The sequence below is a fragment of the Anthonomus grandis genome, chromosome 6, assembly GCF_022605725.1.
Source record: "Anthonomus grandis grandis chromosome 6, icAntGran1.3, whole genome shotgun sequence".
NCBI lineage: Eukaryota > Metazoa > Arthropoda > Insecta > Coleoptera > Curculionidae > Anthonomus > Anthonomus grandis.
Window position 1 is genome coordinate 12,632,215 of NC_065551.1, and position 26,749 is coordinate 12,658,963.

General features: G+C 32.0%; 1 protein-coding gene and 2 long non-coding RNA genes across 5 annotated transcripts in view; 2 read left to right on the forward strand and 1 right to left on the reverse strand.

Annotated features, from left to right (window-relative positions):
• Nucleotides 1–26,749, reverse strand: part of LOC126737338 (extracellular serine/threonine protein CG31145) — a 601,920-nt gene that overhangs the window by 177,606 nt on the left and 397,565 nt on the right. The window lies entirely within an intron of this gene.
• Nucleotides 3,783–5,619, forward strand: LOC126737341 (uncharacterized). Of its 2 annotated transcripts, XR_007660998.1 has the most exons (4): nt 3,783–3,881; nt 3,944–4,146; nt 4,211–4,349; nt 4,465–5,619. It is a non-coding gene; the product is annotated as an uncharacterized LOC126737341 (long non-coding RNA). The 2 variants fall into 2 exon arrangements; XR_007660997.1 differs by having other exon boundaries at nt 3,789–4,146.
• Nucleotides 19,127–19,847, forward strand: LOC126737342 (uncharacterized). The gene is made up of 2 exons (XR_007660999.1): nt 19,127–19,407; nt 19,493–19,847. It is a non-coding gene; the product is annotated as an uncharacterized LOC126737342 (long non-coding RNA).

Here is a 26,749-nt window from a genome sequence, read left to right on the forward strand (position 1 = left end):
TAAATCTCTTAAACTCGTAATGCTCTTTTGACATACAATATTAGGTTTAATGAAAAAAAAATTGCATCATTGGACCATATTAGGCAATGTTTTGTTATAGACCGAAAGAAAAGATTTCAAGCTTTAAGAAAAATTAGAGAAGTTTATTTAAACTTAAAATTTGAGAGTCGTCTAAAAATGAAAGTGTCAGTAGCAGCAAGAATACTTAGCCATACCGTTGCAGCCACAATTGAAGAAATGGTAAGTAATCCGACCAACAATGTTCCTGCTCAGGCAATAGATACAGCAGAGTTTGTACATGATATAGATCAACTTTTTGACAGTTTAAATGGCAGGACTTGTAAACCAGAGCATGGGAAACCCTATAGAAGGTGTATATCCAATAAATCCCCACATTTAGCTCTCTGGAGTCGGCTTTTACCAAGAATCAACAGTTGGGTCTTTGTCAATGATAATGTGTCCAAAAGAGTAATGCCATTTAAATCAGGTTGGCTTACAACAATAACTGCTACACAAGAGCTCTGGAAAACATGCAGAACCTTGGGTTTTAAATTTTTGAGAACTAGGTCATTGAACCAGGACCCATTAGAAAACTCATTTTCAGCTATTCGACACTTTGGGGCTGAAAACTCCAACCCAAACTGTCATCAGTTCATAGATTGCTTTAAAACATCTTTACTGAGTAATCTTGTCACTCCTAATTCCAACAGAAACTGTGAACTTGATGACAGCTCTCTTCTTGATAACCTGCATGATTTTTTAGAGCATGATAATATTCAAAGAGACTGTGTCAACCTAGATGTGTTTGAATATTCTGAAATAGAAAAATTGAATTTGCCAGTTATTACTACAGATTTTTCTGATCATGATGAAAATACATTATCATATGTTGCTGGTTTTTTAATAAAAAAATTAAAATCAATTAATAACTGTAAGGAATGCCAAGTAAATTTATTAAGTGATGGATTGGAATCTCATCACATGTTTACCATGTTTAAGGAGTACACTGATAACAAAAAAAGGCTAATATATGTGACGAAAGAAGTAATTATTAAATTGTCAAAAATTCATGATTATGTTAATTTTATTTTACCCACCTATGGACATATCACACATATTAAGCAAAAAATCAAGCATCTTATATGGAAATTCATTTCATTTGAATGGTACACATGCAAAGAACATTGTGAAAATATTAAAAATGATATCCTTAACACAGCATTGGAACTCATAATAAAAAAATATTATGATGATGTGTATAGAACATTCGAAATGAACAAAAAACTAAAAAAACAGAATAAGAAAAAGTTAAAGAGAATAAATCACCAGAGATAAAGACAAATTCTCTCAGTTCCTACTTGTGACCAATCTTAATCCCAATTCATGACAAAAATATCCCTATTTGTGACAGTATTTTATTTTGTAAGGGTTAATACATTTTAGTTACCAGTTTTATTTATTTAGTATTTTAAGTTTGTTGTTAAGTTGTTATGAGTTTTTTTTTTGTTATGAGAAAATAAATATGTTTATTTTTTAGAGTTATTTTTTGGTTATTATACAAATTAAAAAAAAATTTGTATACTTTATCTACACCAATTGATATTATTTTGATTTTCTTTTTATATAGAATTATGTGCCTTGTTATGTTTTGTTGCTGAAGTGTTTTTATATTGTATATTTTTTAGTTATTTTTTTTTATAAATTACTTTTTGGTCAGTTATTTTGGGATTCCTATTTTATATTTTATTTATTATGAAATACATTTTTTATTTTTTGTTATGGGATGTTATAAGCATAACATCCATATGTTATAAACATAACATGTTGTTAAAGTGTTTTTTGGAGTTTATTAAATTTTGTTTGTTTTTTTTATTTTATGTAAAAAAAAGGTATATTTAAATTTTTTTAAAATTACAGGTGTCTAGAAATTCAGACTGGGCCAAGTGGTCCATGTATCCTTTAAGACCAACTTCCATCTTTTTTTTCAGTATTATGTATAATTGTTTTATTCAATTCATTCCTTTTTAAAACTTTTATATTAACACAGGGTCAGAAGCTAATCACAACTTAATTTCAACATAATTTATTCAATGATCAAATTTTATATTTTTATTGGCATTTCTTTCTGCTTTTTTCACTAGCTTTTTATTCTGATCATCACTAACTATTGACATTTTATCAAGATAATATTAACTTATATGCATGTTTCATTATATATAATTTCTCCCTCACTTCATCTGTACCTCTTTATCTTAATCTATAAATATCTAATTCTATATAACTTGAAAAAATTATTTATACATATTTTTTGGTTGCTCTTACCCTGATGAAGCCAATAAGCAGAAACACGTTAAACCGTGTCGGTAAGATACCCTATTTGAGTTAAAATTAATAATATATAGTCATTTGTCTTCATTGTAAAATTATCATTATTTGCCATAATATGTTTAATTATTGCTTTATTAACTGCTCTATCTTTTAGCTATAAATTAAAATAATATTTAGTCTGGCAATTACATAATATATACTTCATCATATTCAAATATATTTTTTTTAATCAAAACTTTTTTAGATACCAATTAATATGAATACAAAATTCTTTTAAAACTCCCTGATCAATTCAAAACATTTTATATACATTGTATATAGTAGTTTTTTTAACATAGTTTTTTTTTAACTTTTTTTACTAGGTCTGACGAAAGGTATCATCAGTGCTTTGCTGCTAGGAAGTACCAAGAGCACAATAAGTGAAACAACTTCCATTCTACCAGGTCACTACTCAAGGAGGTACCTCACCTCGATAAGGTGGGAGTAAGATCCAGGGATGCTCTTTGAATATTTAAGAAAAAGGACCGATGACATCTAGAATTAAGGGTATACATCAGTGTCAACTAATTTTTAAATGTCTGTAAATAATTAATTTATAAATTTGATAAATTGTAATTTTTGTATCATATCCTCAAAATGTAAAATGTAAAAAGCAAAATACATACCATGGAGTGTTGTGCTAAAGCAGCACAAAAACAAATTGTATCAGGATCCCTTTTAAGACAATAAATTATAAACTTACTTTACAATTGACTTAAATTCTACCCCTACCCTTGTTAATTTGTTGATAACAGTGAAATTAACATTGTTAGTATCGAGCATTTAATTCTCAAAATAGGACTAAATATATTATACTTAATCTCTAAAATATTGTCTTACATAATTGACCCATTAAATCTTTTTTTGATAGCGTATTGGGCTGTAAAATCTCTTTCACATTCTCTAAAAATCAGTGAAAAAGTGCAATTAACGATTTATTTTTTTGAAGGGCCTAAATGCATTAACTTAACAGCTTAAAAGTAGATTTGATGAATTTAATGTCAAAACACTAACGTATTCAATTTAAAAATGTATAAAATAAACTTAAATTACAAACATTATCACTCTTAGCCTCTTCAAAAATTAAATTAATACACTTGCACTATTTCATAATTTTTTAGAGTTTGTGATCGAGATTCACAGCCTTTACGCTGTTAAAAATTGATTTAATGGGTCAATAATTTTAAATTTCCGCCATTCTAAAATTTTAAATAGTCGAACTAAAATAATTGACATTTGTCACAGTCGGTAAAATAGTCTACTGTAATACCGATCCGTCATAGAAATGACAGGCAGATTTCTATGACGGATCGGTATTACAGTAGACTATTTTACCGACTGTGACAAATGTCAATTATTTTAGTTCGGTTAGATCGCAACCGCACGCTGCAATCGAGTTTAGGGTAAAGATGATGCCTACTTGTCACTATGGGATTGAACCCTCTCATACTTTTAATTACTCTATGCTCTTACCTAACCCAATTCACACTGTCAACGTCAAGACAAAATTAAACGTAAATATTGAAAATTTAAGGGTATTGAAATATGGAAAAATTACTGGTACTTCGCTCGAAAGGTATGGCACGACCTTACTGCGACGAATGTAAATCCTTGGTGGACCTGGAATCTTTTTATACCCATCGCAGGAATTTGGGTGCCGACGACTCACGGACATCCTCGGAACCAATCGTTGAATAAAAATGCAATTGGGAAAACTTCATGAAAATAGAGTTTTTCTTCATGAAAACGATACGGATTTATAGGCTATGACCTTATATGGTAAACAATGACCTTATATGGTAAACAAAAATTAGTTTCAGCTCTCAAAACCGGGTATTTCTAGGTGAAAACAGCGGGACAAAAACTGGCCACATGTGTACAAGAAATCCGGCTTTTCAGGAAAACCGCGGGAAACTTAATCATGATTTATATTATATTTTGCCACACCGGGCATGCCCCTTCATTTAACAGGGCTTCCCAAGGTAGGTAAACCTTGAAACTTGCAAAATAGAACATGTAAACAATGCAACAGCATGAAAGGAAAATTTGATGAAAATAACCGGAAAACTGGAAGCATAGTGATGAAAACCCTCTCAGTTTCAGGCATTTGTAGTTCTTTATTATCCTAAGAATAACCAGGGCTGAAAACAAGAAGGCCAGAGACTACAACATAGTCAACGGAGAACTAGGCATAACCTATAAGAAATCAAACCTTTCCAGGATACTATCAGGCTAGAAACCTCTTTAAGTTGGTTTCTTTATGTATGTTCACAATTATAAACCCCTCATGACTCACAGGTAAAGCTTAAAATGTATCTTTTTGTTATGTAAATTATAAATTTAGAGGTTAAAATGTTAACGGAGCAAAATTATCTAAGTTGTCTTATAAAAGACTGCCTGGGCTTACCCTTATTACTATAAAATAAAGACAAAATCTTGTAACTTCGTTACAATAGTTATATCATACTTCTGACATCTGTCAACATCTGACCGTTAAATATGAAGCATTTTTACTGTTTTACTCAAAAAGATTATATAATTTTTATGTAAATCATTATTATTATACAAACGAATATGCGGCCAATATTATGTTTATTGTCAATAATGTAATGATATTAACAACGCCGACAATAACAGCTATTCTTCGTCATTTCAATGATGATACAAGCGGCATACAGTATGACATCTCTGGAGACGCATAAGAGATAAGGGAATTCTCCGGATAGTGGTTTGCATCAGAGTATATAAGTTGCCGTGTGGCCGCTGAGAGGCCAGTTGATAATTCATTTTGGATTATTGGCGCACTATTTAAATCGGACATAGGTAGTAGTCGGACAAATAGTTTTAGTAGTCCTAAGTGTTGGTGTTTAGTAGTGTAGGTGTGGAAATAAATTAGCTGACTATTTTTGTGCATCCAGTACTTTAATGGACATCTTAACGAACGGTAAAAACGCAACAATAATTTCTTCGAAAATATTTCAACATTTATAATTATTATAATACACCATGAAAATGACAAATGTTATATCCAGTTTTTTTTAAATTATTATAATTTGTATCATGGTAATGTAACATGAAGGCACTAAAAATTAAAAAAAAATAACAAGCAGATTGAAACTAAAAAACAATTTTATATTTGAGATTGTATTATTGTATTGCTTTGTAACTTTCTCTGTGCAAAAAAATATTACATACCAGTGCCTTGAAATATTACAAATCGATTTAATTTATGACAAATATTTACTTTTGATCCGTCCGATATAAATAAAGTTTTTTGAGAATCGCTTACTGTTTTATTTCCTCCCTACTGAGGTATTTTCTTTTACTGTCAAATTGATATTTATAGAATTTAAAAAACTCCATGTTAAATTTTATTTGCTTTCAAATATCTAAATTTACTTTGTCAATTTAAATTTTTCACGCTAAAAATTCGAGTATGTTCTTTTGTTTTATCGGTTTTTCCAATCCAGGCAGTATACACTTAAATACAATAACCTCTATTGCAGTACTACAACAACCACTATTGCAATCAGTACTAAGCATATTATTATGTTACTCGATAATTTCCTGTAATATTTTAAAATTATCTATTCCTAGCAAACAATCAAAATAAATTTTAATGCAAAACTTTTTAAATTTTTTAAATATTTTAGGATATGGTGTTAAAATTTTCAACTGATGTTCCATGAGCCATTGAAATTGATCTTGCTTAATGAATTTCAGTAATGAGAAATTTAATAATGTTCTTTAAAAATATTTTAATAAAGACGAAATCCAAAAGATTATTTAAATTCATGGTGGTCATGAAGGACAGACCAACTGCCGAGGCAAGTTCCTAAAAATGGCGATAGAAATAAAAAATATAAAGGCGATATTTGTAACTATAGAGGTGTGTGTATTCAGTCTGTAGTTCCTAAGCTGTTTGACAGGTTGTTTCCTGTGCGATTTTCATGGCACTGTAGGCGATTGCTTAATGATCATCAGCATGGTTTTAGGGTAGATCTACGGTGACTAACCTGTTGACTTACCAATATGATTTGATTAATACTTTTGAAAGGTCTGTAGAGGTCGATAGTGTGTAGGCCTTTGATAGGGTTGGTCATAAACATCTGGTTAGGAAGTTTGGGGCTATGGGCCTTGGTAACACTTTGGTCGAATTTTGTCACAGTTTTTTAACTGGTCGCACACATTTGATCAGGATAATAATTATATTTCTAATGGTACTGAAATATTTTTTAGGCATGCCTCAAGGTTCACATATTGGACCGGTCTTTTTTAACTTATTCATAAGAGATTTGAGTAATGTAATTGTTCATTCAAAGCATCTTGCTTTTGCTGATGATTTTAAACTGTATAAAGTCATTGAGTCATATCTTGATGCTGAGCTACTTCTGTGTTGTTGAGCGGTAATAGCAATAGTCTGAAGCTGATTTTAAAGAAGTGTATATGTATTTTGTTTGGTCTAACTAATAATTTGGTCTATAAAGTCTATAAAAACTTTTTTGCCGCACATTTTGGATATTATCAACAGGAGTATGCGTAGTCTTGTTTTATCACTAGAAATAGTGTACATCTTTCACCTTACTGTTTCGAATTAATTTATTGCTCTTTGGCTCGTTTGTTGCTTGAGTATGCGTCTGTAATTTGGTCCCCTTATTGCCATATTGGACGCCTTAAGGCTATACAAAGAAGAATCTTAGGATCCCTTGCTTATAGAGCTGAAGTTAATGTTTCGTAATTGTTACATCGACTATAATGCTATCAGTTTCCAAAAATAAGTTTTTAGCCTTGTTGATGATTGTTTTTTCAGAGGTTTTATCTTGGTATATTTTTTTTGTAATTCTAGTATTTTATTTATATTTGTATTTTTATATGATATTATACAGTATTTTGTATTATCTGTTATTGTTTTTGTAAATTGGCTCTGTCGTATATTGAAATAAATAAATAAATATGCTCGGGCTTTTTTTTTCTTTTTTACAACAGACCAGATCAGTTTTATTTATTGTGATTTTTTTTGAGATATTGTGAAAGACAAATACAGATAACCATTTTCAGATAATGGGTCGGAAGTTAAAAACTCCAATAGTTCCGAATTTCTAAAAAGTCATCAAAAAAACTTTTTTGTCAATTCTTAACAAGTCAAATGGACTGAACCTCGGGTGGAATGCTATTTGAACGCATAAAGCCATTATATATTCAAAAAGAATACAAAAATGAATCTATAGATATAAAAATTAACTACGCTATTCTTCCATACAATAACACACTATCCATTCTGTAAGTAACTTAAAATCTTACGAAATCGCAACTTTTTATTTAGACCCAAATTCTCCTCTAGATATAAACATTGATAGTCAACTCGGTAATAATTGTACTGTAACGCATTGCGGAAAAAATGTGTAGATTAATACCATGTAAAAAAGTTACAAAAACAAAGCAACACGTTAAATAAATATAAGAATAAAAATATTTATTCTCTGGACCTCGTTTAAAAACTAAATAACATTTATTTTGTATTAACGTCTAAAATAAGCGTTGGCAATACTAAATACAATACACGGCAACGCAGAGAAAAATATCAAACTAAAAAAACTTTATACATTCCAAAATCTTTAAGGTCGCCGCACTTGGACAAGGAATAGAAATAATCAACTTAAAAACATACTAGGCTTAACGAAAGACGAAAATACCATAAAAATTTTAGTAACATCGATCTTAATAAAATAATATAATTTGTATTATTTCAATTGGGCATACACATGATTTTAAACTTTATTATTTACTTCCAATTCTGACTCAACATAATCAGTCATTGTCCAAATATAGGAGGGAACCTGCAAAATATTCTACAAAAAGCAAATGCTAATCTTTTAAGAAAAAATCTACGGTAGCCTTTTAATTACCGACAGCCCAAAATTAGAGTTCAAACCAAAAATTCTCGCGAAATTTCACATTCACTTAGAAATCTTGTACCTGGATACGCCAATGCTTAATCCCATAAAGTCAATAGAAGAAATACCATATTCAACCAAATACTACATCCCAACACTGTGGATAATCACCCTGTGATTATCTGTGGATTGATAATAGTATTCCTCGTGAGAAAAAGAAAGGTGTTCAAAAACTGATCCAAAGTCAACGATGAAGATCTTGCCTTTTAAGATGTTGTCCTCTCCAATGAAGGATATTTCCTTCTATGAATGGAAGAGTTCAATGTCATATGCCTTAAATCCACTTAGTAATAATATTATATTGCAGTATCAACATTTTGTAGTTACTATTTCAGTATTTTACACGATTTACTTTTTTTGTAATATTTGGTTTTAAATTAACTTTACAGTAGATTTGTCGATTATTATTTGAATAAAATTAAAAAAAAAACAAATTCCGTGGCATCACTACATAAGCAGCATTCAGCAACTAACAATACCTATTTCTATAGAACTCTAATTTGATATTGTCAGAACTATTAACAAAAACCGATAAATCGAAAATTAAATTCTACAGAGTTTAAACCAAATTTTGTAAATTAAAAAGAATCAGTAAATTAACATGATTGGATACTTAAAATATATATCGGAATTGGCAACATTGATTTACAGCTGCCAAAAGGAAGCAATCCCGAAAAAATTTTAGATACTTGGACGTTTCAGTGCTTTACTAATATACAGGGCGTTAAATAATTTCAGTAGCCTATAAAAGGGTGTTTTTAATACGATAAGATTTAAGCTCCCTCAGCAGAATGAAACCATTTAAAACCTAATTTCACTAGCATCACAAACAATTCCAGTTCTTTCCTGAAACTTTATAGAGTTGTTAGAGGGCAATTTTGCTTAATCGCGTACGTCGACAAACTTTACGAACAACATCAGCGAACTCTTTTCAAACTTTTCATGCTTCCAAAGGAGCTTTGCTCGAAGATTGTTTCCTTTTTTAGCTTTAAAATAAAATTAGTTATATGCGTTGCATTCCTGAACCTATAATGTATTATACATTATAAGGAGAATAACATGGAGATAACACTGATTCCAATATTAACGCATAAGTAAAAAAACTACCACCAATCTCATCAAAGTTCGTTTAAAAACGAAAATCCCATATCTTTCACGTATAAAAAAAATAAAAAATTGAAATCTATCGGAGTACAAAAGAGGGCCACAGAGTGCAATTAAAACAATATTACTAGTTTTGAAAGTGTGATTTAGTGTAATTGTTTTCCAAGTGCCCCCAAAGAGGAATTACTGCTACTGTTGAGGGCCGGAAATTACTGCGGCAGTAAAAGTTTTTACGCGGTCGCTTTCGTTTTATATGTAGATCTACTTACTCTCTTACTAAATGAAAAACGGTAGTTCTAATAGGCCGATAGAGAATACATTTCTTTTGCTAATAAAAAAACGCTTATAATGTAATATATATAAGACATTTTGTATTTCGCACCTTTATTTAAATAAAGGTGCGAATAATACAAAACTGTTGTTGTTAGCAACACTGTCTAGAATTGTCACTTTTCTCTTAAACAAGACAAGTGACAAATGGCAGATTGCAACTAAAAAAGCCACAATCTTACATAATGTGCTGATGTATCACATATGATAAATTTTGTTATTAAAGTTCATACCAATAAGATTTTAGAGCTTATTTAAAGTTTTATTTATTAAAAAGAATATAAACTATATGATTCTCTTTGGCAGTCCGGATCATTTATAACGCGTAGCTACGTTTTCTTCTCAGCACGTACTCCACTTCTGGATGTAGGCCTCTGCTTAATCTTTCCAAGCAGTTCTACCCCTAGCAGCCCGGATCCAGTTTCTACCTGCAACATTTAAGGATATCGTCTCGCCATCGGCTCTCGGGTCTACTGATGCTGCGTTGGGTCTCTCTTGAGGGTCAAATGACTCATAGGAGTCAAAAATGAGCAGATAGCTGCTCATTTTTGGTCATCCTGTCTTGTCTTATGACCAGTCCATCGTCATCTAAAGTGATGGATGTACTAAGGCTTGTTCTACAAATATCCTCGTTGCTTATCCCTTAAAGTGATTTCTATCACAGCTCATCATTCATCCATTGCTCGTCAGATGGTTCTCAGCCAGCATATTAGCTAATTTGCAGGTAATTGTCTCGAGTATACAGGGTGTCCCGGTTCATGTGGGAAATCTCTCGAATCCAGGTAGAACTTCGAAAAATAATACCGAACGTTCCTATAAAAAAATCCTACAGGCCTTCTTTACGAAGATACAGCCTCCTAAAGGGCGCTGCTGGAAATTGGTTTTTCATAAATTACTTTTAAACTACCCGGTAGAATTTAATAAAAATTTTAGGTGATGAACACTATTAGGGACCTCTTAAAATGACATCCTTAAAATACATTTACCCTATAATAAACGAGCCAATGTTTTTTTTTTAAATGAGATAAGCTCGCCAGTTATTCAAAGACCAGAAAATTTCACCTAACATTTTTATTAAATTCTACCGGGTAGTTTAAAAGTAATTTATAAAAAACCAATTTTCAACAGCGTCCTTTAGGAGGCTGTATCTTCGTAAAGAAGGCCTGTAGGAATTATTTTTATAGGAACGTTCGGTATTATTTTTCGATGTTCTACCTGGATCCGAGAGATTTCCCACATGAACCGGGACACCCTGTATAAATGTAAGCACCGGCATCACACAGTATTCAAACGCTTTTCTTTTTAAATTTATAAGAAATTCACGAGATTTAAGAATAAATCCTAGTTTGCCAAAAGCTGCCTAAGAGAGGCTTATTCTTGTTGTGATTTCAGAAGGGTGACTTTCTTTGCCAAGCTGGATTTTGTGGTCTACGTAAATATATTTTGAGACAACTTTTAGGGATTGGTCGTTAACAGTTATTCGGATGTCTTCATGGACTCATGATATTCCTTTTGCTTAATTCATTTTACGTCTAAGTTGTAGCAATATTCAATGAAGTTCTCGAAGCATGTTTTAAAACTCTTCGCCTTTGTTAGCAATGACAAAGGCGAAGAATAACAGTATCATCGTTGAATCGTAAAATGGTTTAGACGCACTCCATCAATATTAATCCCGTGTTCTTACCGGTAAAGTTTTTGAATACATCCACAAGGTAAATAGTTATGGTGATAAGGCATCTTCCTGCGTTTCTTCTCCTGTGATTGATTTAATTATTTTGATTTAATAAGGCGTGAGTATCTATCTATAGACCACCATCCTTGCGTTGTCTAGGGATGCTAAAATTGCCCAAGTTTCAACATTGTCAAAAGACTTACTTCTGGTAGTAGTAGACAAAGGCTAAATGAAGTGCTATATTATATTATGTGGCTTTTTCAATAAAAGTACAAAGTGTCTGTATTGTAGCGTTTTATTTTTCTATTTCTTATGTTCACTAACGCTCCATTGATATTTCATTAATTTCAATAATTATCTTAATAATTTTAGTCAACTTCTTTTATTGATATTTCTTTAAATTCACACTGTCAATGACACATTACTACTGTAACGCATCACTCTCCTGGTTTAATTATTCATGCTTTCTGTTGACGGTCCGTCACTCTTCTGGTTGGTCTTGATGTTTTCTCTGATTGGCTGATATTGACAACTCAGGCGAGAGGTGGGGTCGTTACTTATTTAGTCGGTACTGCATCCATTTTTCGAGTTTCGAGGACTTGTTCCCGTGTTGCAGGTAGAAGCACACGTAAAAGGCCAGTTTTTATATTTCCGAAGTTTGTGAAGCAGGAAGTGGCCAATATGGTTTATAATTTATAGTCCTTAATCTTGTTCCTTTAGGGAACCGTTTATTTGATAATTCTGGTACAGGATGCCCAAGATTTTAATGGATATATAATAAAACTTAGCAAGGGTTTTACTTTTCCCTTTTTTCCTCTTTATTCTTCTTCAATTTTTGATAGCTACAGGCTGTTGATTTCCCCGGGAAATTGCTGAAAGCGGTGGAGCTGGAGCTAGAGTTAGAGCTAGTATTAGAGATTCCCAGTCCGAATAGCTAAGCTACCAATGGAACACATTTACAGCCTTGATTTTGAAGGCTAACCGTTCATTTCTTGAAAGAATATACAGGCCAGTTTATTGCATTTATTTAAATATTAATAACCATAGATTTTTCTCACTTATTTAAATTTTTACTAATATATCTTTAATTTCAATTTATTGCTACAAATATTTAATCAATATCATAATTTAATGCGTCAATTTCCTATCTATAATTTTAGTTTTTTGTTCAGTATTTTTCAGCACCTTTTTTGGTAGTTAAGTAGATATAACTCGCTTAAGGCTGATATGCCTTAGGTAAAAAGGTTCATGAACTTTCCCCTGCGTACTACAAATATATACAAAAAACTTTAATAATTGCAATTTATTTTTCAAATGCTGAAATCTACCTAGCAGCGAAATCATAATTTAAATGTTACTTTTGTCAAACTTACTTTAATCATATCAACATTATTCATATTTTAATTCATAATAAATTATTAACATTTAACAGATTAGAACATGATGTGTATACATATCTTTGATGTAAATATAATTTGGTTGTATTGTTAAGATATTTTTTTTGCCTCTTTAAATCTACTTTATCCAGGGTCATTTAATTGTTAATTAAAACCTATATACCAAGTCTTTTTCTTAGTTTTCTCTCATTTATAAAAAAAAAACTAAGTGGCGCCCTTTTATTTATTAGTTATAATCAAGTTTAGATTCTTTAATAGTCATAAGTGAACCTTCGAACAATTCCAAGCCTCCAATAATTCTGAGCTACCGTCTGCAAACTCTTGGCAAAATAGTAACACTGTAAAGTTAACGCCACAGAAAATGACGCCCATAAACGTCGGGCCCAGATTGGCTATTTTTGATTGATCTATTTTTTTAATTTTTTCAAAATATTGATAATACCTTGGATGGGTGGAGTTTTAGAGTGCTTTGAATCTCAAGTAATGCTTATTGTTTTTGAGTAAAACAAATATCAAATTTGGTTATAATTTATTGGCCATAATTTTATTAGTAATTGTTGGTATACAGAGTGTATACAATTTGAAGGAAAACCCTGGCTTGGAAAGTGTTTATATATGATATTTTTGATATTTATTGTTTTTTGAGGTATCCTTGTTAAGGACTATGATTTGACAATCTGCGACAATACAGTGTGTTTAGTGTATGCTGGGTGCATGAGAAAGTATGTACTTACTTGCATAGTGTTTGGGACATTAAGGGGATTTTAATAATTTTTTAGTGACAAGATATCTTTAATGTTCGAATTGTAATGAATCACAATTAGAAAAGTAAAATATATATTATTAATATCGTTAAATTAAACTTTGAGAAGTTTATAGTCTTGTAAACATTTCACTTCCTTTATTATTCTGGATTCCGGAAATGTTGCTGAACAGAATTAAAATTTTTTTGGATAGTTATGGAAATTCACATTTTAATTATACATGCTATCACCACTTCATTTAGGTTTCTATATGGCAAATGTATTTGGGATTTGAAATACTGAAGAAAACTAAAAGTCAGAATAGTTTTCGAAAGAAACATAATTTATGGGTAACATATGCATAGGTTATACAAGGTGATACAGATTAATAAATTGTTTTTAAAACTATTATTCTTCAATTTCGATATACCCAAGACTAATGACTGCTATTACATACAGTAACATTTAATACTGCAATTTTTCAATTCAAATGGTTCCACCCTGTAGAACCAACCCAGACTATTTACAATTGTGTTTGATTTGAACAATTAAGCAATTCCATATTTGGAAAAAACATTAGTTTTGGCTCACTAAAAGTTTAAATTTTTCTGTACAAATTTTTTTACAGTCATCCCTTAAACAAAGGTTTATGCATCATTGTGCCACTGACATTGTTTTAATTCTACAATTTTTGAGAGATATTGTGCTCTCATATTGTTTTGTCATATAAAGTCAACCTAGATCAATTTCATTTCATGCCACCAAGTCTCTTAGGTGAGGTCATTTCAGACATTTAATTTTTTTTTTTTGAATTTAATTTTATTCTTGAATTCTTTGGAACAAATTTGAATCATTTGTTAGAACATGAACTGGATTATGAATTGAAAATTCGTTTAATTGCTACTGTTCGAAACGTTGCTGACAAAAGAAGGATTTTATTGAGAATTCTAAAAAAGGAACAAACTTCTCCGGGATCTAGCATAACTTTACAGGTTAGTAGAGTTAAATTAGATTATGATAGGGAAAAAGCTGACATTAAAAAGAGTTTAGATTCCATTGCAAGTGTCATTGAAGAATTTGAGGGTGTAGCTTCTGAGTCAACTGTTGCTCGAATGAAATCTCGTTTGTCTCATGTTGGCTGGTAGGGCTAGCTGGTAGGGCTAAAAATATTCCTATGTTTGAAGAAAAAGCTAAAGAAATTCAAGCTTATAGTCAGAAAATTACAGCCACTTGTCTAGCTCTTGAAGCTGATCTTTTTGACAAAATTTTTCCCAATGCTGATTCAGAACCAGTAACTCATTCTTCTGCTCCAGTTGTAAATGTAGCTGCTCCAATAGTCCATTGTGCTACTCGAAATGTTCCCATTAGTGAATGGCAAGTTAAGTTTAATGGAGATTCTCGAAAACTTTATAATTTTTTGGAAACCTTAACTGAATTGGCTCAGGCTCGAGATGTATCTGAGGATACGTTATTTCAGTCTGCAGCAGAATTTTTTGCTGGTGATGCATTTGTGTGGTATAGGAGTGTCAAGTCAACTATTAGTGATTGGTATTCCCTAGTAAATAAATTAAAAAGAGATTTTTTACATGATGATATAGAAGATGAAATTTGGGATCAAATTAAGAAAAGAAAACAAAAGAAGGGAGAAAATACTCTAGTTTTCATTGCTCATTTGGAGGTTCTTTTTCCTAGGCTTTCTCGTGTGTCAGCAGAATGTACTAAGATTAAGTTTGTTAAGAATAATTTGTTGCCTGACTTCATTGATAGATTGGCTTTAATAGAAATTAATTCCAATTCTCAACTTTCTGAGCTTTGTAGGAAACTTGAAGAATCTGATTATTTAAAGAATACAAATAAAATTAATAATATTTCAGAAGTATCTACTAATAAATTTTCTAAAATCAAGTTTTCTAAAAATTATTCTAATAGAAAACCTTTCTTTCAAAATAATAATAAAAATAGAAACTCAGTGGAAGAATTTGTAAATAAACCTAGTACTTCTCATGATATACAGCAAGGCTCCAAAAATCATGAACATAAATCAACTAATAAAATAAAGAAAGAGTTAATATGTTGGAAGTTTAAATGTGGAGAATCAAATGTCAAAGTAAAAGATTGTAAAAAATGTCAGGCAAAAAACGACTAAGGAGGTGTTTCATAGAGGCAATGTCACCACTACTATCCCTCAAGCCTCTATAACTTCTTTCACATTTTCTAATAATCAACGTAAATTAAACACATTTTTTAAAAACTTAAATTTTAAACCTAACTATTTTAACAAATTGAGCTGGGAACATTGATGGCTTGCTAAGGTTTCTAATTTCATGAAAACTACTATTATAAAAAATAAAGTTTGCCCTCAAGAACAAATTTCACCACTATTCATCAATAAACCTTTAGATAATAGACGATATATACGTGTAAAGTTGTTTGATGTGCTCATTATAGTTTTGCTTGATTCTGGGGCTACCTCTTCAGTTGTAGGCTCTAAGGGTTATTTAGGTATTTTAAATAAATTGGGACGAGAAATTAACAAGCCAGAGCTTAAAAATGTTTGTACTGCTGATGGTAAAAGGCAGGTGGTAAAAGGAACTGTTGATTTACCTGTCTATATTAATAATCATTGCGAGATTGTGAATGCTTTAGTTGTACCTTCTCTGTCCCAAGCATTTATTTTTGGTTATGATTTTGCCCAACAGTTTGGAATTTTAGTAGACTTTCATGATAGCTTGTGGCATATTAGAAGTGATTTTTGAGTCTCATATTAATCTCTTATGTGAAATTAAGCAAAAATTGCAAGAGGCTGGACTTACGGTCAATTTAGAAAAATGTGATTTCTTTAAAACCTCTTTAAAATTCCTAGGTTATATCGTGGGTTCGAATTCTCTAGGACTAATCCGGATAAGGTCTCCGCTATGATCAATTATCCTCGTCCAAGGACGACTACGGAAATTAAGCGTTTTGTAGAACTTTGCTCCTGGTATCGCCGTTTTATCAAAGATTTTTCTACTTTGATGTCTCCTATTAATGATCTACTTAAAGGACGGAAAAAGGGTCAATCAATTATATGGACTGATGCTGCAGAGGCTTCATTTATCAAAATAAAGCAGCTGTTAATTTCATCACCAATCCTTTCACAACCAGATTTTTAGAAAGATTTGTTATTCAGAGTAATGCCAGTGATACAGGCTTAGGAGGAGTATTGACTCAGATGATAGATGGGGAAGAAAAAGTTATTGCTTATGTAAGCAGGTCTCTCACTAAAACTGAGAGAAGTTATTCTGTTGTTGAGAGAGAGTGCTTGGCTGTCCTTTTTAATATTGAAAAGTTTCATCCGTATATTGAAGGAGTCGAATTTACAGTTATCACCGATCACTATAGCTTGTTGTGGTTAAGTTCGTTAAAGAATCCCAGTGGTAAATTAGCTCGTTGGAACTTCGTGTGAAACAACATACCTTTGATTTGGTTCATAGGAAAGGTTCTCAGAATATTATCCCAGACGCATTGTCTCGATTACATAACTCTCAAGAAATAGAGGATGATCATAACTCTTTAAGTAATGAAATGGTGATTGGAGAGGTTGATATAAACAGAATAGATATTTATTTTGATAACTTGCGTCAAAAGATTGTAGCTCAGCCAGAAAATTATCCCCAATGGAAGGTTGAAAAAGACTATGTTTTTAAGTTCATTCCAAATCGACTCCCTATGAATGTAAATCTTCCTGAATGGAAAATGTTTTTACCAAAACCTCAAAGGACTGAGTTGATAAATTCTTGTCATAGTTCCCCTGAATGTGGACACTTTGGTTTTCTAAAAGCCCTAAATCGAATCCAGGAATACTATTATTGGCCAAAAATGCGCCAGGATGTTTTAAAATTTGTTAAAAATTGTTTGGTTTGTGGTGCTCAAAAGACTAGTAATACTGCTACCATGGGTTTGATGGGTAAGGAGAAAAATGTTTCATATCCGTTTCAGGTTATTGCTGTAGATCTTATGGAACCTTTTCCCAGATCTAAGAAAGGGAATAAGTGGATTTTTGTGGTTTCCTGTTGGTTTTCAAAATATATTATAATTTTTCCTTTGCGAAGTTCTAAATCACAATATATTGAACAGATATTGGAAGATAGAGTATTTTCAGTGCACGGTCCTCCATCTTTACTAATTTGCGATTATGGCAGTCAGTTTACATCTAAAACTTTAGCAAATCTTAGTAGAATGTATAATTTCAATATCAGATTTAATCCTTTTTATTTACCACAATGCAACTTTGTTGAAAGAACTAATCGTACAATTGGAACTGCTATACGTAGTTATATAGATTCATATGATAATTGGGACAAACATATACCAAGAATTCAACAAGCAATAAATACCTCAAAGCATGAAGTAACTGGCTTTACCCCTTCATTTTTAGTTTACGGGAGGCATATTCCTTTATCAGGAAATTATTATAAGAACGCAAAAAGTTGTAATTTATTGCCAAAATATATAATTGTCTTAAACAAATTGTTTTGCTATATCATTCAGTGCAATTGTACCGTTTTTGTACCTTGATTTAATCGAAAATGAGTGATCCACGTCGCCTTGCTAAAAAAATTAAAATAAATTTCATTTACGATAGAAACCATAATGTACATGAGACGGAAAGAATTAAAAAAAAAAAAAGAATGAAAAAAAAGCTAATTTAGAAATTTACCGAGACAGGTAGTGTTGCCAGTCGGAAGAATCCAAAGTGTTTCTGCTATCCAGAAGAAAAACAGGTGAATATTATAGCAGCTAACCATAACAGTCTACTTCCACCGTTGGTGACACGTGTGATATATCTGCTGTGAAAAGGGTACTTAAAAAACGTAAATTTCATCCGTATAAAATTCAAATGGTTCATCAATTGACAGAAGATGATCCTGATCGACGTATGGAATTATGCGAAGTAACGACCGAGAGAATAGGATGCCAGCCTACTTATGTGAAGAACCTTTGTTTCAGTGATAAATGTACTTTTTGCTTCAATGGTAATGTTTATAGACAAAATGTCCGTTATTTGAGCGACGTAAATTCCTACATATTTTGTGAAACACATACACAATACCCGGCAAAAATAAATGTGTAGCCCACACATTTATTAGCGAATCACGTTGTTGGACTTCTCTTTTTAGACCAAAATTGACAGGAGACCGATCCTGAACTGCTGAAACTGCGTCTCCGCCTCACTTTAGCAGAAATGTTAGAGAATATTTGACTAATACTTGCCCTAATCGGTGGATTGCTCGTCAAATAGCTCTGTAGCGTTTTATTGTTTTGACTAGTTTTTCTAAATTTATTTATTATTTACTTTCACATTTAAATCCTTTACAGCCCTACTATTATGTCAATATCCAAACTTTTACCCTAACCCGTAATCGGTTCCACTTGATGAAAATCGATACAAAGATTCGAGGTTATTTCAAGTTTAAGCGTTGTGATACACTTGGTACTGATTCTCGTCATGATCGTCATCTCGTACTGAGTCTCGTCATGACGGACTCTAGCCACTATCCGTCATAAACAGATGCCTTGTCATTATGTCACTGAGTTGAACGACGTTTTTAACAGGAACGGTTTCTTTCTTTTCGCTTTGGGGGCAAGTGAAAGACACACCTGTGAAGACCTTTTTGGATGTTATCTGTAAATGGCTCAATTTTGGGGCTCTTTTTAAATTAAGTATGTCTTAAAGTATCATTAAAATAACAATGCCGAGTGATTATTTCTTGAATTCTTTTAAATGCTGTTATAGTAGAGTCAAATCCGATAGTCACGTGTAACGAAACTTTCTTTTTTGAAAAACCCTCATGATTGAGGTAAGTCCTTTCATCTATTTCTGTTTAAAACCTCTTTTATACATCTATAATACTGTTGATTATAATAAGGCTTTTGTCTTTCCAGGGTTTTTTCTGTTTATGCAAAAGTTTTAAGACTAGAATGTTGACCTAAACTTAACTGATTGTTTCTCAACGTGTTGATTGTATATTGTCACTGATCGCCATGCCAATACCATGTTTAGCTCAAGTACCTGACTAAAACTAAGCAACACCTTTCGAAGTGACCACTTGGTTAATCACCTAGTTCCAGTTGGAAAATATTTAAGGCCAGTTATGATTTTCTTATAATATTAACATTCTGTTTAAAATCATTATTTACCCAATATTTGTTTGAAACTTGTATTACTTTAATATTTAACTTTTGCCAAAAATAATTGATATTATGGGGTATAAAAAATAATAAAAAGGGTTTCAATGCATTTTTAATTTAGTTCTTATTTCTGAATCAGAAGAATTATTCCATATATTTTGTGTACATATTTGATTAGGAATTTTTATAATAAACCTCATTGAAATCTGATCCGAAAGTCTTGTTCTATTCAAAATACCTTTTCAGTATTTAAAAACAGTTAAATAATGAGTTAATGTGAGTTAAAGGGGCTTAAAAGGTATTGTGATTTAAATTGAGTGAACTTATTTTTGATTTATGGTAATGTGGTAAGTATTTATCAACCTACGACCAAAGACCCACCAATATAGAGCTGCCGTTCGCTGTGTAGCAATATTTATTTACCTACCATCTTTAAAAAAACGCTACAGCACGATCTTACACCTCTGGACTTTTTTTATGGGGCTACTTGAAACAAAAAGTCTACGTTACCCAGCCAGAATCTATCTTCGATCTACGTCAAAGAATAATTGACGCATATAGCAATATTGATGTTGCCACTTTCCAAAATGTTCGTGAAGAGTTCTCCAATAGATTATTTAACTGCCTTAAATTTAATGATGCATATTTTCAATATCTTTTATAGTGACATAGTTACAGTTAGTTTGCTTTGTAGTACCTAAAGTTTAATTGTTTTAAATGGAAATAAAAATAGAATTTGAAAGGCTGCCATTTTACCATGGATAGAAGTAATGACTTTAAATTATAAGGCCTCTAAAAGGAATGGAATTTATAAATAATATTTTGCACAATGCTCAAGGGTTATATAGGAAAGCTATACAAAATTCATGTCTCTAGGTTTCCTTATTGAGGTAGAATCCTTAATAACATGTCTTACTGGGTCTTAATTTCCTAAACGAAAACTTTTACCTCCAATGCCGCCTTGTCAAGAATAAAATTTTAACATTATTTCGCACAATGTTTAAGGGTTATGTAGGGAAGCTATATACCATAATTCATGTCTCTAGGTTTTCTTATTGAGGTAAAATCCTTAGTAACGTGTCTGGCTGAGTCTTAATTCCCTAAACAAAGATTTTCATCTCCAATATCCCCTTGTTAGGATTGTAATATTTAAAGCAATCAGTGGGAGCTTTCAAACGATGTATTGCATCATTTAAAAGACACCCCTTTCTATTTAATTTTATGCTTCCAAATGGCGTACCGCCGTTATTTTAAAGTTTTGCAAAATGAGCTACGGACCAAAAAGTAGTATTTAGGTTGCTAATGATATGTGCCAAATTTTAAAATTTTATATAAACGCATTTAAAAAATAAGAGGGAACGACGATTAAGAGCCGCACTGTATAATAATATTCTGACCTGTGGAGAGTTATAACCTATCTTTTCTCTTTTTTATTTTCTCCCTATAAGAACGGAAGTTGATCATGCAACCGCAGATGTTACAACACCTTATCCGCATTAAAAATAAAATTAAAACGATTGTTTATAAAAAAATCTCTTTTTAGAAATTGACGCAAGTAAAAATTAAAACAACGTGCAGAATAACCAATTAGAGCGAGGTACACTTTTGGCGCCAAGTCCGTAAGGTTGACGGCGCCAAGCCTACTCTGCGAATCCAGTTACCAAAGTGTATATCCAGTGTTAAAATTTGCGTACGCGCCAGCTCATTTGGAAAGCGCGGAGATCAGTCTCCTTGTATCCAGTCTCCTTGATGCGCTCACAAAAACAAAATAACAAGAATACAATGTAACCTTGAGAAAGCAGGCTAACATTTCTGCTTAATACTGGATTACATGATCGCGAGAGAAAAACGAACATGTAGAAGAGACAGAAAACGCAGAGCAAAGAGCGAGTGGTGAGGAAACCGACTCCGGTGTTCGCCTTGCTGTATACACAGCTTAGCATAGACATTGAACGTCCTGAAATTCTAGGTTACATGTTTAAGGGCCGATATTATAAATATTTTTCAAAAGTTTTCTTTAACTTTAACCACCAAAATACCCTTGGCAATAAAATGTCAGTTTTATAAAGGTCCCATTGCTTCTTCTTCGTATTTGAGACGTTATTAGCGCTATGTGCTACTGTCAAAAGATGAATTTTTCGTGTTTTTATTTTGGTTTAGCTTGGCCGTAGATATACTTCTAGAAAGAAAGCCTCCACAAGCTAAAAGCTATGAAAAATGGCGGCATTTTATACGATATATCAGATGCTTGATAGTCCAGTAGCCTCGAGGAGATATATTCATTTTTTTACCGCCAGATGGCAGTAAAAAATATGTCGAGGAATACAAGCTCTTTCAGTGTTAGGTTATATGCAAAATTATTCACAGAATATATGTCAAAAACCAGGATTTTTTTATAAAGTCAACTTTAACTGATACCCCATCCACCCAATAAGGTTAACTTCTACATTTTGAAGTTAACTGTGACATGTGACGTTATTCCACTAGTTAACTTTAAGCTATCTGTCAAAGTAGTCTTATAATACCGGCCCTAAATCATATAGCTACAATGTCATTGGTCACTTGTCACACTAAAGGGAAAAGACAAGTAAAACTTCAAGGCATTATTGCCAAATGCTGAAAACAAGGTTGGGTTGGGTTGGAAACAAGGATGCGAAATTCAAAAAAAACAGAGAGTTACTACTAACAGAAGTTAGATATTTTTATTTTAAGATGGTAAAAAGTGAACGACTCTATTTGCCATTTATAGAGCATTTCAAAATATCACTTGAGCCCTATTCTTCTTTTAAAAAAATTGGCATAGGCTCTGGGGCGTGAGGGGATGACGTCAGAGAAACGCAGTTTCTGTCAATAAATGTCCGCCCTAATATTAATAAGCTTAATAATATATTCTTATTAAATGAAACATTAAAGAGAAAAACAAAGAGTATAATGGACTTATTATTGCCTTAGGCTGATTTCACATTAAGAGTATATTGAAAAAATCTTTAGGATCAATAGTGTAACCGCCCTGTAGCCATTAGGAAATATTAAGTTAAATAAAAAAGGCGTAGAAGAGACACAAGATGGCACCAGATGAGGCTGGAGGCCATTCAGAAAGCAAAAAAGAAAATTTTAATAGTGGACGCGGGTTGCGCGTCACAATATCACGATATTAAAATAACTTCTCGAAGGCTGTGGCCATCGTCGGCTATATTAAAAGTTAAATAGCCCTAAGGGCTTTTCTTTTGCCACAGCGTACCACTCCGCCGTAATTGCCTTTTCTTCGCTACAATGCTTTTACCCCACCCCTCACCTCGTCATTTTCCCGGTAGAGAAAAATTAAACAATTTATATTTTTCAAACGGGTTTGTCGCCGACTGCTCGGAATTGCTTTGTTTGTCTGTGAGTAGATTTTTTAGCTTTTGTTGAATATAAATTGTTTTTAAAGCTGCCAGTTTTTTTATTATTTTACGAGTTAAATGGGTTTTTTTCAGGATAAATTGTGTCAACGTGGGACTGGTATTAATATATTTTCTTTGATCTGACTGGTACAATCCGCACATTTAGGATATTCCTATGATTTTTGTTAAAGGCCACAACCCACAGGGCCTTAAAGATATGCTAATATTTAAAGTTAAGTTTATGTGATTTATAAGCCTAACTGCATTGATTGTCATTTCGCCCCCAAAATTTAATCAAATACAAAAATACAATGATTTAAGGACAATAAGGATCTTAGTAATTTAAAAAAATATATATCTATTAACAAATGTGGTCATTTTTAGATAAATTCTCCATTACTCCTACTTCTCAGTCTGGTTTCCGAAAAGATGTTATAATACCACTTTGCGTCAAATGACATTAGATTAAATCTTGGTGCTTTTTCAAGTCGTTTAATAGTATACAGTGCATCCCAAAAGTTATGTCTAAATTAATTTAAAATTTAGGGGTGTATTCGAAAAAAAAACGCTCGGATCCGTCGATTTTTATTTCAAGTTGCGCATTTTTGTACGTGAAGTTTGTATTTTTGAGGGTTGCTCAAAAATAAATTACGACCATCAACTCAATTTTTTCAAATGAAAGCACCTTTTTTTATTTCATTTTTGAATTTCGCGTGGAATTCTACGTATGTTTCATGCATCATGTCCTATACCTAAAGTCAACAGTTATTGAAAAAAAGACGACCAAACATTATTATTGTAGTTCACCTTACGAGTCACCTTATCTCTGAGAATTTTTATACAGAGCAAAATTCCATTCATCCATGGTTTTATTGTTGGCTGGTGACCGTGTATTTTCATAGAAACTGTATGACAGTTGTACGCCAAACAGATATTGTCAAGTGTTAAGTTTATGAGCAAAGTTGCGGTTTTCACAATGGTAAAGTTAACGGAACGAGAAAAAATAGAAATTCTGTGCATGGTTGGGTTTGGTGATAGAACACGTACTCAAAGATAAGCTGCTCAATTATTCAATGAAATCCATCCTGATCGTCCTCCGATATGTCAAAAGGTGGTGAGTAGAATAGAGGCTACATTTAGAGAATTCGGTCATGTTAGAGATCTGCCGAAATCTGGTCATCCTGCTCGAGATGAAAATGAACAACTTGACGTTTTGCTTTCTTTGGAAGAAAATCCATGCACTCCTCTGTCGCAGATTGAGGCAAATTTATACATGGCAAAATCTATAGTTCACCGAATAGTAAAAAAGCACAAATATGACCCCTACAAAGTTATTCCTGTGCAAGAGTTATTTAATGACGATTTCGATAGGCGAAATGAGTTTTGAGAACGCTTACAAAACATGTGCAACCTAAATAATAATTTAGTATCAAACTATTATTAATTATTTTTTCCGATAAAGCCACGTTCTGTTTGAATGGTAGTGTGAACAGACAAAATTGTCGATATTGGACCCAGACTATCCTGACGAAGAACTAATTTTCCAGCAAGATGGCGCTTCTCCGCACTATGCTGCCACTGTGCGTGCATTTTTGGATGAAACCTTTCCCAATCGACGGATAGGAAGGAGACGAGCCATCAAATGGCCTGCTAGGTCGCCTGACCTAACACCAAAAAAGTCCATTACTTTTTTTTGTGGGGATACCTCAAGTCGAAGGTATTTGTTAATAGGCCAAATAATCTAGACGACTTGAAACAGAGAATTCGCAAAGAACTGCGCGCCATAACTCCGAAAATGATTGAAAATGTGCAACAAGACTTTATTGATCGCCAAGCCGTGAATGGCAACCATTTCGAACATTTAACTTAATTTTTGTTCTTATTTTTATTTGTTACATGAATCGTCTTTTTTTCGATAACTGTTGACTTTACGTATATGTTTATAATATTTATATATTTACATGATGCATGAAACATACGTAGAATTCCACGCGAAATTAAAAGATGAAATAAAAAAAGGTGCTTTCATTTGAAAAAATGAAGTTGATGGTCGTAATTTATTTTTGAGCAACTCTGTATATACAAACTTCACGTACAAAAATGCGCAACTTGAAATAAAAATCGACGGGTCCGAGCGTTTTTTTTTCGAACACACCTCTGAATTTTAAATGAATTTAGACATAACTTTTGGGATGCACTATATATAATAACATATTATACCTCGCACGAATTTACATTTCGTTGGCTTTTCTCCCGCTTGTGTTTAGTTTTTTTAATCTTAACGATTGATTTCACTTTTGTTTTGTTACGTGATCATGATTCAATAAGAAATCTATTTATTGACCAGTGTGCAAAAAAGTCCCACAGGGCTCTAGTTTGGGCTTCATTTTATTTTTATTTTATGTTCTCAATATACAGGGTGTTCATTTAATATCGCGCTACTCGATTGCGGTTAAATCTTAAAACGGAAAAAAAAAATAATAATAAAGGGAATGCTAATTGAGTTCGAGGCGCTACTTTTTATAAAAATTTGTAAGTAGAAGTCCATTCTTGAAGGGTGGGAAGACTTTTCTTTACAAATGAAAATGCCAATCTTTTTGTCAAGAGTAATACATTTCGATGAGTTCACTCATCATCATCAGACTCATAACTACATAGCTGAGATGTTTACATGTATTCATTTAAACATGAACTATTGTTTACGCTTTTATTCAATATTTTATTTAGATAGCTCAACTCCAACAATTGAATTTGTAAAAAAAAATTATATTAAATTTTATATACAGGGCATGAATTTAGAAACTTTAAATGTGAAAATTTTTAAAAACTAAATTAGTAGGTATAGGGAAAAAGAACTAGCATAATTAGTAAAAAAGTACAATTTAAATTAAATATGCTATATTAATTAAAGAGAACATTTTTAATGTTAATGCTACTGTAAGGTATTTAGTGCTTAAATTGAAATTATAATTTTTTCACCAAATATTTTAAGGGTAGTGGATCAGGTCTTAATAGATAAGGTTTATTATCTATTTCATTTTCTTAAATAGCCTTCCAAATATATTATCAATGGTTAATTTAACAATTGAAGGGTACGGGTTAAAAAGGGGGAATGTCAAAAATCGTTGATTTTCAGGAAATCAGTTTTTAATTTTAAAACCTAATAACTTATTATTTTATTACTTTTTATTGAATGCATTAATGGATTGAGTTTGTTATGTCTATTTGGGATTGGAATTGAGAAAATATTAATGAAATTCCATTTTAAAAAAATTTTAAAGAAAAAAAGAAGAAGAAAGTACAGATTGTAACGAACAAGAAGGAGGAATGTCACATATTTTCACTGTAGTTTTGTGGTATCATCAGTTTTTTATACACAAGCAATTCTAAAGCAAAACAGTAAAGGTTAATTCGAATTTCTTATTTAATTGGGAAAGATACAGAAAAAATTCAAACACTTTTTTTGCGCTTCTTACACACGAAGCTTTTGGAAAGAAAGCCTTGTCTTTTACATTTCTGATATGTTTTAATGTAGAGAAATATTTTCTAGCGGCTGGATTGCGACAGAATTTCATTAAGCACTGCAGGTCATTGTTCTTGGCTAGTGTTATAGGCAGTAGTCCTGCAA